Here is a 12,089-nt window from a genome sequence, read left to right as displayed (position 1 = left end):
ATACAGTGCTGAATGTGCATGTCTCACTCACAAGGTGTGCACCCATACAGTGCTGAATGTAGATGTCTCACTCATAAGGTGTGCACCCATACAGTGCTGAATGTGCATGTCTCACTCACAAGGTGTGCACCCATACAGTGCTGAATGTAGATGTCTCACAAGGTGTGCACCCAATGTAGATGTCTCACTCATGAGGTGTGCACCCATACAGTGCTGAATGTAGATGGCTCACACACAAGGGGTGCACCCATACAGTGCTGAATGTAGATGTCTCACACACAAGGTGTGCACCCATACAGTGCTGAATGTAGATGTCTCATTCACAAGGTGTGCACCCATACAGTGCTGAATGTACATGTCTCACACACAAGGTGTGCACCCATACAGTGCTGAATGTACATGTCTCACACACAAGGTGTGCACCCATACAGTGCTGAATGTAGATGTCTCACTCATGAGGTGTGCACCCATACAGTGCTGAATGTGCATGTCTCACTCACAAGGTGTGCACCCATTCAGTGGTGAATGTAGATGTCTCACTCATAAGGTGTGCACCCATACAGTGCTGAATGTGCATGTCTCACTCACAAGGTGTGCACCCATAGAGTGCTGAATGTAGATGTCTCACACACAAGGTGTGCACCCATTCAGAGCTGAATGTAGATGTCTCACTCATAAGGTGTGCACCCATACAGTGCTGAATAAAGATGTCTCACTCACAAGGTGTGCACCCATACAGTGCTGAATGTAGATGACTCACACACAAGGTGTGCACCCATACAGTGCGGAATGTATACGTCTCATTCATAAGGTGTGCACCCAATGTAGATGTCTCACTCATGAGGTGTGCACCCCATACAGTGCTGAATGTAGATGTCTCACAAGGTGTGCACCCATACATTGCTGAATAAAGATGTCTCACTCACAAGGTGTGCACCCAATGTAGATGTCTCACTCATCAGGTGTGCACCCCCATACAGTGCTGAATGTAGATGTCTCACAAGGTGTGCACCCATACATTGCTGAATAAAGATGTCTCACTCACAAGGTGTGCACCGACACAGTGCTAAATGTAGATGTCGCACTCACAAGCTGTGCACCCCATGTAGATGTCTCACTCATGAGGTGTGCACCCCATACAGTGCTGAATGTAGATGTCTCAAGGTGTGCAGCCATACATTGCTGAATAAAGATGTCTCACTCATAAGGTGTGCACCCATACAGTGCTGAATCTGCACATATCACTCACAACGTGTGGACCCATACAGTGCGGAATGTATATATCTCATTCATAAGGTGTGCACCCCGTGTAGATGTCTCACTCATGAGGTGTTCACCCATACAGTGCTGAATGTGCATGTCTCACTCACAAGGTGTGCACCCATACAGTGCTGAATGTAGATGTCTCACACACAAGGTGTGCACCCATAGTGCTGAATGTAGATGTCTCACTCATAAGGTGTGCACCCATACAGTGCTGAATGTAGATGTCTCACTCATGAGGTGTGCACCCTATACAGTGCTGAATGTAGATGTCTCACAAGGTGTGCACCTATACATTGCTGAATAAAGATGTCCCACTCACAAGGTGTGCACCGATACAGTGCTGAATGTAGATGTCTCACACACAAGCTGTGCACCCCATGTAGATGTCTCACACACAAGGTGTGCACCCATACAGTGCTGAATGTAGATGTCGCACTCACAAGCTGTGCACCCCATGTAGATGTCTCACACACAAGGTGTGCACCCATACATTGCTGAATAAAGATGTCCCACTCACAAGGTGTGCACCCATACAGTGCTGAATGTGCACGTCTCACTCACAAGGTGTGCACCCATACAGTGCTGAATGTGAATGTCTCACTCACAAGGTGTGCACCCATACACTGCTGAATGTAGATGTCTCACACAACAGGTGTGTACCCATACAGTGCTGAATGTGCATGTCTCACTCACAAGGTGTGCACCCATACAGTGCTGAGTGTAGATGTCTCACACACAAGGTGTGCACCCACACAGTGCTGAATGTAGATGTCTCACTCCCAAGGTGTGCACCCATACAGTGCTGAATGTAGATGTCTCACACACAAGGTGTGCACCCATACAGTGCTGAATGTAGATGTCTCACTCACAAGGTGTGCACCCATACAGTGCTGAATGTACATGTCTCACACACAAGGTGTGCACCCATACAGTGCTGAATGTAGATGACTCACACACAAGGTGTGCACCCATACAGTGCTGAATGTAGATGTCTCACACACAAGGTGTGCACCCATACAGTGCTGAATGTAGATGCCTCACTCACAAGGTGTGCACCCATACAGTGCTGAATCTACATGTCTCACACACAAGGTGTGCACCCATACATTGCTGGATAAAGATCTCACAAGGTGTGCACCCATACATTGCTGAATAAAGATCTCACTCACAAGGTGTGCACCCATACAGTGCTGAATGTAGATGTCTCACTCACAAGGTGTGCACCCATAGTGCTGAATGTAGATGACTCACACACAAGGTGTGCACCCATGCAGTGCGGAATGTATATGTCTCATTCATAAGGTGTGCACCCAATGTAGATGTCTCACTCATGAGGTGTGCACACCATACAGTGCTGAATGTAGATGTCTCACGAGGTGTGCACCCATACATTGCTGAATAAAGATGTCTCACTCACAAGGTGTGCACCCAATGTAGATGTCTCACTCATGAGGTGTGCACCCCATACAGTGCTGAATGTAGATGTCTCACAAGGTGTGCACCCATACATTGCTGAATAAAGATGTCTCACTCACAAGGTGTGCACCGACACAGTGCTAAATGTAGATGTCGCACTCACAAGCTGTGCACCCCATGTAGATGTCTCACTCATGAGGTGTGCACCCCATACAGTGCTGAATGTAGATGTCTCAAGGTGTGCAGCCATACATTGCTGAATAAAGATGTCTCACTCATAAGGTGTGCACCCATACAGTGCTGAATCTGCACATATCACTCACAACGTGTGGACCCATACAGTGCGGAATGTATATATCTCATTCATAAGGTGTGCACCCCGTGTAGATGTCTCACTCATGAGGTGTTCACCCATACAGTGCTGAATGTGCATGTCTCACTCACAAGGTGTGCACCCATACAGTGCTGAATGTAGATGTCTCACACACAAGGTGTGCACCCATAGTGCTGAATGTAGATGTCTCACTCATAAGGTGTGCACCCATACAGTGCTGAATGTGCATGTCTCACTCACAAGGTGTGCACCCATACAGTGCTGAATGTGCATGTCTCACTCACAAGGTGTGCACCCATACAGTGCTGAATGTAGATGTCTCACTCATAAGGTGTGCACCCATACAGTGCTGAATGTGCATGTCTCACACACAAGGTGTGCACCCATACAGTGCTGAATGTAGATGTCTCACTCACAAGGTGTGCACCCATACAGTGCTGAATGTGCATGTCTCACTCACAAGGTGTGCACCCATACAGTGCTGAATGTAGATGTCTCACTCACAAGGTGTGCACCCATGCAGTGCTGAATGTAGATGTCTCACACACAAGGTGTGCACCCATATAGTGCTGAATGTAGATGTCTCACTCACAAGGTGTGCACCCATACAGTGCTGAATGTGCATGTCTCACTCACAAGGTGTGCACCCATACAGTGCTGAATGTAGATGTCTCACTCACAAGGTGTGCACCCATGCAGTGCTGAATGTACATGTCTCACACACAAGGTGTGCACCCATGCAGTGCTGAATGTAGATGTCTCACACACAAGGTGTGCACCCATACAGTGCTGAATGTAGATGTCTCACTCACAAGGTGTGCACCCATACAGTGCTGAATGTGAATGTCTCACTCACAAGGTGTGCACCCATACAGTGCTGATTGTAGATGTCTCACACACAAGGTGTGCACCCATACAGTGCTGAATGTACATGTCTCACACACGAGGTGTGCACCGATACAGTGCTGAATGTAGATGTCTCACACACAAGGTGTGCACCCATACAGTGCTGAATGTAGATGTCTCACTGACAAGGTGTGCACCCATACAGTGCTGAATGTACATGTCTCACACACAGGGTATGCACCCATACAGTGCTGAATGTACATGTCTCACACACAAGGTGTGCACCCATACAGTGCTGAATGTGCATGTCTCACTCACAAGGTGTGCACCCATAGAGTGCTGAATGTAGATGTCTCACACACAAGGTGTGCACCCATTCAGAGCTGAATGTAGATGTCTCACTCATAAGGTGTGCACCCATACAGTGCTGAATAAAGATGTCTCACTCACAAGGTGTGCACCCATACAGTGCTGAATGTAGATGACTCACACACAAGGTGTGCACCCATACAGTGCGGAATGTATATGTCTCATTCATAAGGTGTGCACCCAATGTAGATGTCTCACTCATGAGGTGTGCACCCCATACAGTGCTGAATGTAGATGTCTCACAAGGTGTGCACCCATACATTGCTGAATAAAGATGTCTCACTCACAAGGTGTGCACCCAATGTAGATGTCTCACTCATCAGGTGTGCACCCCCATACAGTGCTGAATGTAGATGTCTCACAAGGTGTGCACCCATACATGCTGAATAAAGATGTCTCACTCACAAGGTGAGCACCGACACAGTGCTGAATGTAGATGTCGCACTCACAAGCTGTGCACCCCATGTAGATGACTCACTCATGAGGTGTGCACCCCATACAGTGCTGAATGTAGATGTCTCAAGGTGTGCACCCATACAGTGCTGAATGCACATGTCTCACTCACAAGGTGTACACCCATACAGTGCTGAATCTGCACATATCACTCAAGGTGTGGACCCATACAGTGCGGAATGTATATGTCTCATTCATAAGGTGTGCACCCCGTGTAGATGTCTCACTCATGAGGTGTGCACCCATACAGTGCTGAATGTGCATGTCTCACTCACAAGGTGTGCACCCATTCAGTGGTGAATGTAGATGTCTCACTCATAAGGTGTGCACCCATACAGTGCTGAATGTGCATGTCTCACTCACGAGGTGTGCACCCATACAGTGCTGAATGTAAATGTCTCACACACAAGGTGTGCACCCATACAGTGCTGAATGTACATGTCTCACACACAAGGTGTGCACCCATACAGTGCTGAATGTAGATGTCACACACAAGGTGTGCACCCATACAGTGCTGAATGTAGATGTCTCACTCACAAGGTGTGCACCCATACAGTGCTGAATGTACATGTCTCACACACAAGGTGTGCACCCAGACAGTGCTGAATGTACATGTCTCACACACAAGGTGTGCACCCATACAGTGCTGAATGTGCATGTCTCACTCACAAGGTGTGCACCCATACAGTGCTGAATGTAGATGTCTCACACACAAGGTGTGCACCCATTCAGTGCTGAATGTAGATGTCTCACTCATAAGGTGTGCACCCATACAGTGCTGAATAAAGATGTCTCACTCACAAGGTGTGCACCCATACAGTGCTGAATGTAGATGTCTCACTCACAAGGTGTGCACCCACACAGTGCTGAATGTAGATGACTCACACACAAGGTGTGCACCCATACAGTGCGGAATGTATATGTCTCATTCATAAGGTGTGCACCCAATGTAGATGTTTCACTCATGAGGTGTGCACCCCATACAGTGCTGAATGTAGATGTCTCACAAGGTGTGCACCCATACATTGCTGAATAAAGATGTCTCACTCACAAGGTGTGCACCCAATGTAGATGTCTCACTCATGAGGTGTGCACCCCATACAGTGCTGAATGTAGATGTCTCACAAGGTGTGCACCCATACAGTGCTGAATAAAGATGTCTCACTCACAAGGTGTGCACCCAATGTAGATGTCTCACTCATGAGGTGTGCACCCCATCCATTGCTGAACAAAGATGTCTCACTCACAAGGTGAGCACCGACACAGTGCTGAATGTAGATGTCGCACTCACAAGCTGTGCACCTCATGTAGATGTCTCACTTATGAGGTGTGCACCCCATACAGTGCTGAATGTAGATGTCTCAAGGTGTGCACCCATAAAGTGCTGAATGCACATGTCTCACTCACAAGGTGTACACCCATACAGTGCTGAATCTGAACATATCACTCAAGGTGTGGACCCATACAGTGCGGAATGTATATGTCTCATTCATAAGGTGTGCACCCCATGTAGATGTCTCACTCATGAGGTGTGCACCCATACAGTGCTGAATGTGCATGTCTCACTCACAAGGTGTGCACCCATACAGTGCTGAATGTAGATGTCTCACACACAAGGTGTGCACCCATTCAGTGCTGAATGTAGATGTCTCACTCATAAGGTGTGCACCGATACAGTGCTGAATGTGCATGTCTCACTCACAAGGTGTGCACCCATACAGTGCTGAATGTAGATGTCTCACTCATAAGGTGTGCACCCATACAGTGCTGAATGTGCATGTCTCACTCACAAGGTGTGCACCCATACAGTGCTGAATGTAGATGTCTCACAAGGTGTGCACCCAATGCAGATGTCTCACTCATGAGGTGTGCACCCATACAGTGCTGAATGTAGATGGCTCACACACAAGGGGTGCACCCATACAGTGCTGAATGTAGATGTCTCACACACAAGGTGTGCACCCATACAGTGCTGAATGTAGATGTCTCATTCACAAGGTGTGCACCCATACAGTGCTGAATGTACATGTCTCACACACAAGGTGTGCACCCATACAGTGCTGAATGTACATGTCTCACACACAAGGTGTGCACCCATACAGTGCTGAATGTAGATGTCTCACTCATGAGGTGTGCACCCTATACAGTGCTGAATGTAGATGTCTCACAAGGTGTGCACCCATACATTGCTGAATAAAGATGTGCCACTCACAAGGTGTGCACCGATACAGTGCTTAATGTAGATGTCGCACTCACAAGCTGTGCACCCCATGTAGATGTCTCACACACAAGGTGTGCACCCCATACAGTGCTGAATGTAGATGTCTCACAAGGTGTGCACCCATACATTGCTGAATAAAGATGTCTCACTCATAAGGTGTGCACCCATACAGTGCTGAATGCACATGTCTCACTCACAAGGTGTGCACCCATACAGTGCTGAATCTGCACGTCTCACTCACAAGGTGTGCACCCATGCAGTGCGGAATGTATATGTCTCATTCATAAGGTGTGCGCCCCATGTAGATGTCTCACTCATGAGGTGTGCACCCATACAGTGCTGAATGTGCATGTCTCACTCACAAGGTGTGCACCCAATGTAGATGTCTCACTCATGAGGTGTGCACCCCATACAGTGCTGAATGTAGATGTCTCACAAGGTGTGCACCCATACATTGCTGAATGTAGATGTCGCACTCACAAGCTGTGCACCCAATGTAGATGTCTCACTCATGAGGGGTGCATCCTATACAGTGCTGAATGTCGATGTCTCACAAGGTGTGCACCCATACATTGCTGAATAAAGATGTCTCACTCACAAGGTGTGCACCGATACAGTGCTGAATGTAGATGTCGCACTCACAAGCTGTGCACCCCATGTAGATGTCTCACACAGAAGGTGTGCACCCATACAGTGCTGAATGTAGATGTCTCACACACAAGGTGTGCACCCATACAGTGCTGAATGTAGATGTCTCACACACAAGGTGTGCACCCATACAGTGCTGAATAAAGATGTCTCACTCACAACGTGTGCACCGATATAGTGCTGAATGTAGATGTCGCACTCATAAGGTGTGCACCCCATGCAGATGTCTCACTCATGAGGTGTGCACCCCATACAGTGCTGAATGTAGATGTCGCACTCACAAGCTGTGCACCCCATGTAGATGTCTCACTCATAAGGTGTGCACCCCATGCAGTGCTGAATGCACATGTCTCACTCACAAGGTGTGCACCCATACAGTGCTGAATCTGCACGTCTCACTCACAAGGTGTGCACCCATACAGTGCGGAATGTATATGTCGCATTCATAAGGTGTGCGCCCCATGTAGATGTCTCACTCATAAGGTGTGCACCCCATGCAGTGCTGAATGCACATGTCTCACTCACAAGGTGTGCACCCATGCAGTGCTGAATGTGAATGTCTCACTCACAAGGTGTGCACCCATACAGTGCTGAATGTGAATGTCTCACTCACAAGGTGTGCACCCATACAGTGCTGAATGTAGATGTCTCTCATAAGGTGTGCACCCATACAGTGCTGAATGTGCATGTCTCACTCACAAGGTGTGCACCCATACAGTGCTGAATGTGAATGTCTCACTCACAAGGTGTGCACCCATACAGTGCTGAATGTAGATGTCTTACTCACAAGGTGTGCACCCATACAGTGCTGAATGTGCATGTCTCACTCACAAGGTGTGCACCCATGCAGTGCTGAATGTACATGTCTCACACACAAGGTGTGCACCCATACAGTGCTGAATGTAGATGTCTCACACACAAGGTGTGCACCCATACAGTGCTGAATGTACATGTCTCACACACCAGGTGTGCACCCATACAGTGCTGAATGTAGATGTCTCACTCATGAGGTGTGCACCCTATACAGTGCTGAATGTAGATGTCTCACAAGGTGTGCACCCATACATTGCTGAATAAAGATGTCCCACTCACAAGGTGTGCACCGATACAGTGCTGAATGTAGATGTCTCACACACAAGCTGTGCACCCCATGTAGATGTCTCACACACAAGGTGTGCACCCATACAGTGCTGAATGTAGATGTCGCACTCACAAGCTGTGCACCCCATGTAGATGTCTCACACACAAGGTGTGCACCCATACATTGCTGAATAAAGATGTCCCACTCACAAGGTGTGCACCCATACAGTGCTGAATGTGCACGTCTCACTCACAAGGTGTGCACCCATACAGTGCTGAATGTGAATGTCTCACTCACAAGGTGTGTACCCATACAGTGCTGAATGTAGATGTCTCACACAACAGGTGTGCACCCATACAGTGCTGAATGTCGATGTCTCACTCATAATGTGTGCACCCATACAGTGCTGAATGTGCATGTCTCACTCACAAGGTGTGCACCCATACAGTGCTGAATGTAGATGTCTCACACACAAGGTGTGCACCCACACAGTGCTGAATGTAGATGTCTCACTCCCAAGGTGTGCACCCATACAGTGCTGAATGTAGATGTCTCACACACAAGGTGTGCACCCATACAGTGCTGAATGTAGATGTCTCACTCACAAGGTGTGCACCCATACAGTGCTGAATGTACATGTCTCACACACAAGGTGTGCACCCATACAGTGCTGAATGTAGATGACTCACACACAAGGTGTGCACCCATACAGTGCTGAATGTAGATGTCACACACAAGGTGTGCACCCATACAGTGCTGAATGTAGATGTCTCACTCACAAGGTGTGCACCCATACAGTGCTGAATCTACATGTCTCACACACAAGGTGTGCACCCATACATTGCTGGATAAAGATCTCACAAGGTGTGCACCCATACATTGCTGAATAAAGATCTCTCACAAGGTGTGCACCCATACAGTGCTGAATGTACATGTCTCACACACAAGGTGTGCACCCATACAGTGCTGAATGTAGATGACTCACACACAAGGTGTGCACCCATACAGTGCTGAATGTAGATGTCACACACAAGGTGTGCACCCATACAGTGCTGAATGTAGATGTCTCACTCACAAGGTGTGCACCCATAGTGCTGAATGTAGATGACTCACACACAAGGTGTGCACCCATGCAGTGCGGAATGTATATGTCTCATTCATAAGTTGTGCACCCAATGTAGATGTCTCACTCATGAGGTGTGCACACCATACAGTGCTGAATGTAGATGTCTCACAAGGTGTGCACCCATACATTGCTGAATAAAGATGTCTCACTCACAAGGTGTGCACCCAATGTAGATGTCTCACTCATGAGGTGTGCACCCCATACAGTGCTGAATGTAGATGTCTCACAAGGTGTGCACCCATACATTGCTGAATAAAGATGTCTCACTCACAAGGTGTGCACCGACACAGTGCTGAATGTAGATGTCGCACTCACAAGCTGTGCACCCCATGTAGATGTCTCACTCATGAGGTGTGCACCCCATACAGTGCTGAATGTAGATGTCTCAAGATGTGCAGCCATACATTGCTGAATAAAGATGTCTCACTCATAAGGTGTGCACCCATACAGTGCTGAATCTGCACATATCACTCACAACGTGTGGACCCATACAGTGCGGAATGTATATGTCTCATTCATAAGGTGTGCACCCCGTGTAGATGTCTCACTCATGAGGTGTTCACCCATACAGTGCTGAATGTGCATGTCTCACTCACAAGGTGTGCACCCATACAGTGCTGAATGTAGATGTCTCACACACAAGGTGTGCACCCATACAGTGCTGAATGTAGATGTCTCACTCATAAGGTGTGCACCCATACAGTGCTGAATGTGCATGTCTCACTCACAAGGTGTGCACCCATACAGTGCTGAATGTGCATGTCTCACTCACAAGGTGTGCACCCATACAGTGCTGAATGTAGATGTCTCACTCATAAGGTGTGCACCCATACAGTGCTGAATGTGCATGTCTCACACACAAGGTGTGCACCCATACAGTGCTGAATGTAGATGTCTCACTCACAAGGTGTGCACCCATACAGTGCTGAATGTGCATGTCTCACTCACAAGGTGTGCACCCATACAGTGCTGAATGTAGATGTCTCACACACAAGGTGTGCACCCATGCAGTGCTGAATGTAGATGTCTCACACACAAGGTGTGCACCCATACAGTGCTGAATGTAGATGTCTCACTCACAAGGTGTGCACCCATACAGTGCTGAATGTGCATGTCTCACTCACAAGGTGTGCACCCATACAGTGCTGAATGTAGATGTCTCACTCACAAGGTGTGCACCCATGCAGTGCTGAATGTACATGTCTCACACACAAGGTGTGCACCCATGCAGTGCTGAATGTAGATGTCTCACACACAAGGTGTGCGCCCATACAGTGCTGAATGTAGATGTCTCACTCACAAGGTGTGCACCCATACAGTGCTGAATGTGAATGTCTCACTCACAAGGTGTGCACCCATACAGTGCTGATTGTAGATGCCTCACACACAAGGTGTGCACCCAATGTAGATGTCTCACTCATGAGGTGTGCACCCCATACAGTGCTGAATGAATGTAAAAATCTAAAACTTGTGAAAGCCAAAACTGAATATTTTGCAAAGTTAACTCGTAGTCGTATGGTATCCAACAAACGCAGTTGGTTAGTGGTTACCTTCTTGTTCTTAACTTCAAGTTCATATGATGTTCACATGATGAATATTCTTCAACCAAACTTGTGATTCGAAATTACAATTTTTGTTGACAACATGCAACAATTCGAAGAAACAAATTGTAAGAATTAAAATAATTAAGCATTAAAATAATCCTTTGGCGAAGTCAGACGGGCCAAGCTCGCATTGTTTCCAAACAAGGGCGCCGTTTAAACCGCATTGTTTCCTTCGATAGCGCCGTTTACACCGCAAGATTTCCGATGACGCCTCCGTTTACACCGCATTGTTTCTGCGATAATGCCGTTTACACCGCATTGCTTTTTACGATAGCGCCGTTTACACCGCATTGCTTTTTACGATAGCGCCGTTTACACCGCATTGTTTGCAACGGTAGCGTCGTTTACGCCGCATTGGATTGTCATCTCGTACGCAACCACTTAAATCAGGGATATATATATATATATATCCCTGATTTAAGTGATATGTATATATATATATCTATATATATATATATATATATATATATATATATATATATATATATATATATATATATATATATCTATATATATATATATATCTATATATATATATATATCTATATATATATATATATATATATATATATATATATATATATATATATATATATATATATATATATATATATAGATATATATATATATATATATATATATAGATATATATATATATATATATATATATATATATAGATATATATATATATATATATATATATAGATATATATATATATATATA

At 46.3% G+C, this 12,089-nt stretch overlaps 1 protein-coding gene across 1 annotated transcript in view; it reads right to left on the bottom strand.

The window, feature by feature from the left end:
- OGG1 (8-oxoguanine DNA glycosylase) overlaps window positions 1–11,599 on the bottom strand; it is a 134,544-nt gene extending 122,945 nt beyond the window's left edge. The window contains exon 1 of the mRNA XM_078775501.1: window positions 11,311–11,599. The gene's annotated coding sequence lies outside the window, so the exon portion shown is untranslated. The remainder of the gene's footprint in view (window positions 1–11,310) is intronic.
- Between the last annotated feature and the right edge of the window lie 490 nt (window positions 11,600–12,089).

This window comes from Myxine glutinosa, chromosome 4 (genome assembly GCF_964187855.1).
Source record: "Myxine glutinosa chromosome 4, kmMyxGlut1.1, whole genome shotgun sequence".
Classification (NCBI taxonomy): domain Eukaryota; kingdom Metazoa; phylum Chordata; class Myxini; order Myxiniformes; family Myxinidae; genus Myxine; species Myxine glutinosa.
The sequence above is the reverse complement of the archived record's forward strand: the minus strand, read 5'-3'. Positions and strand labels throughout refer to the sequence as shown.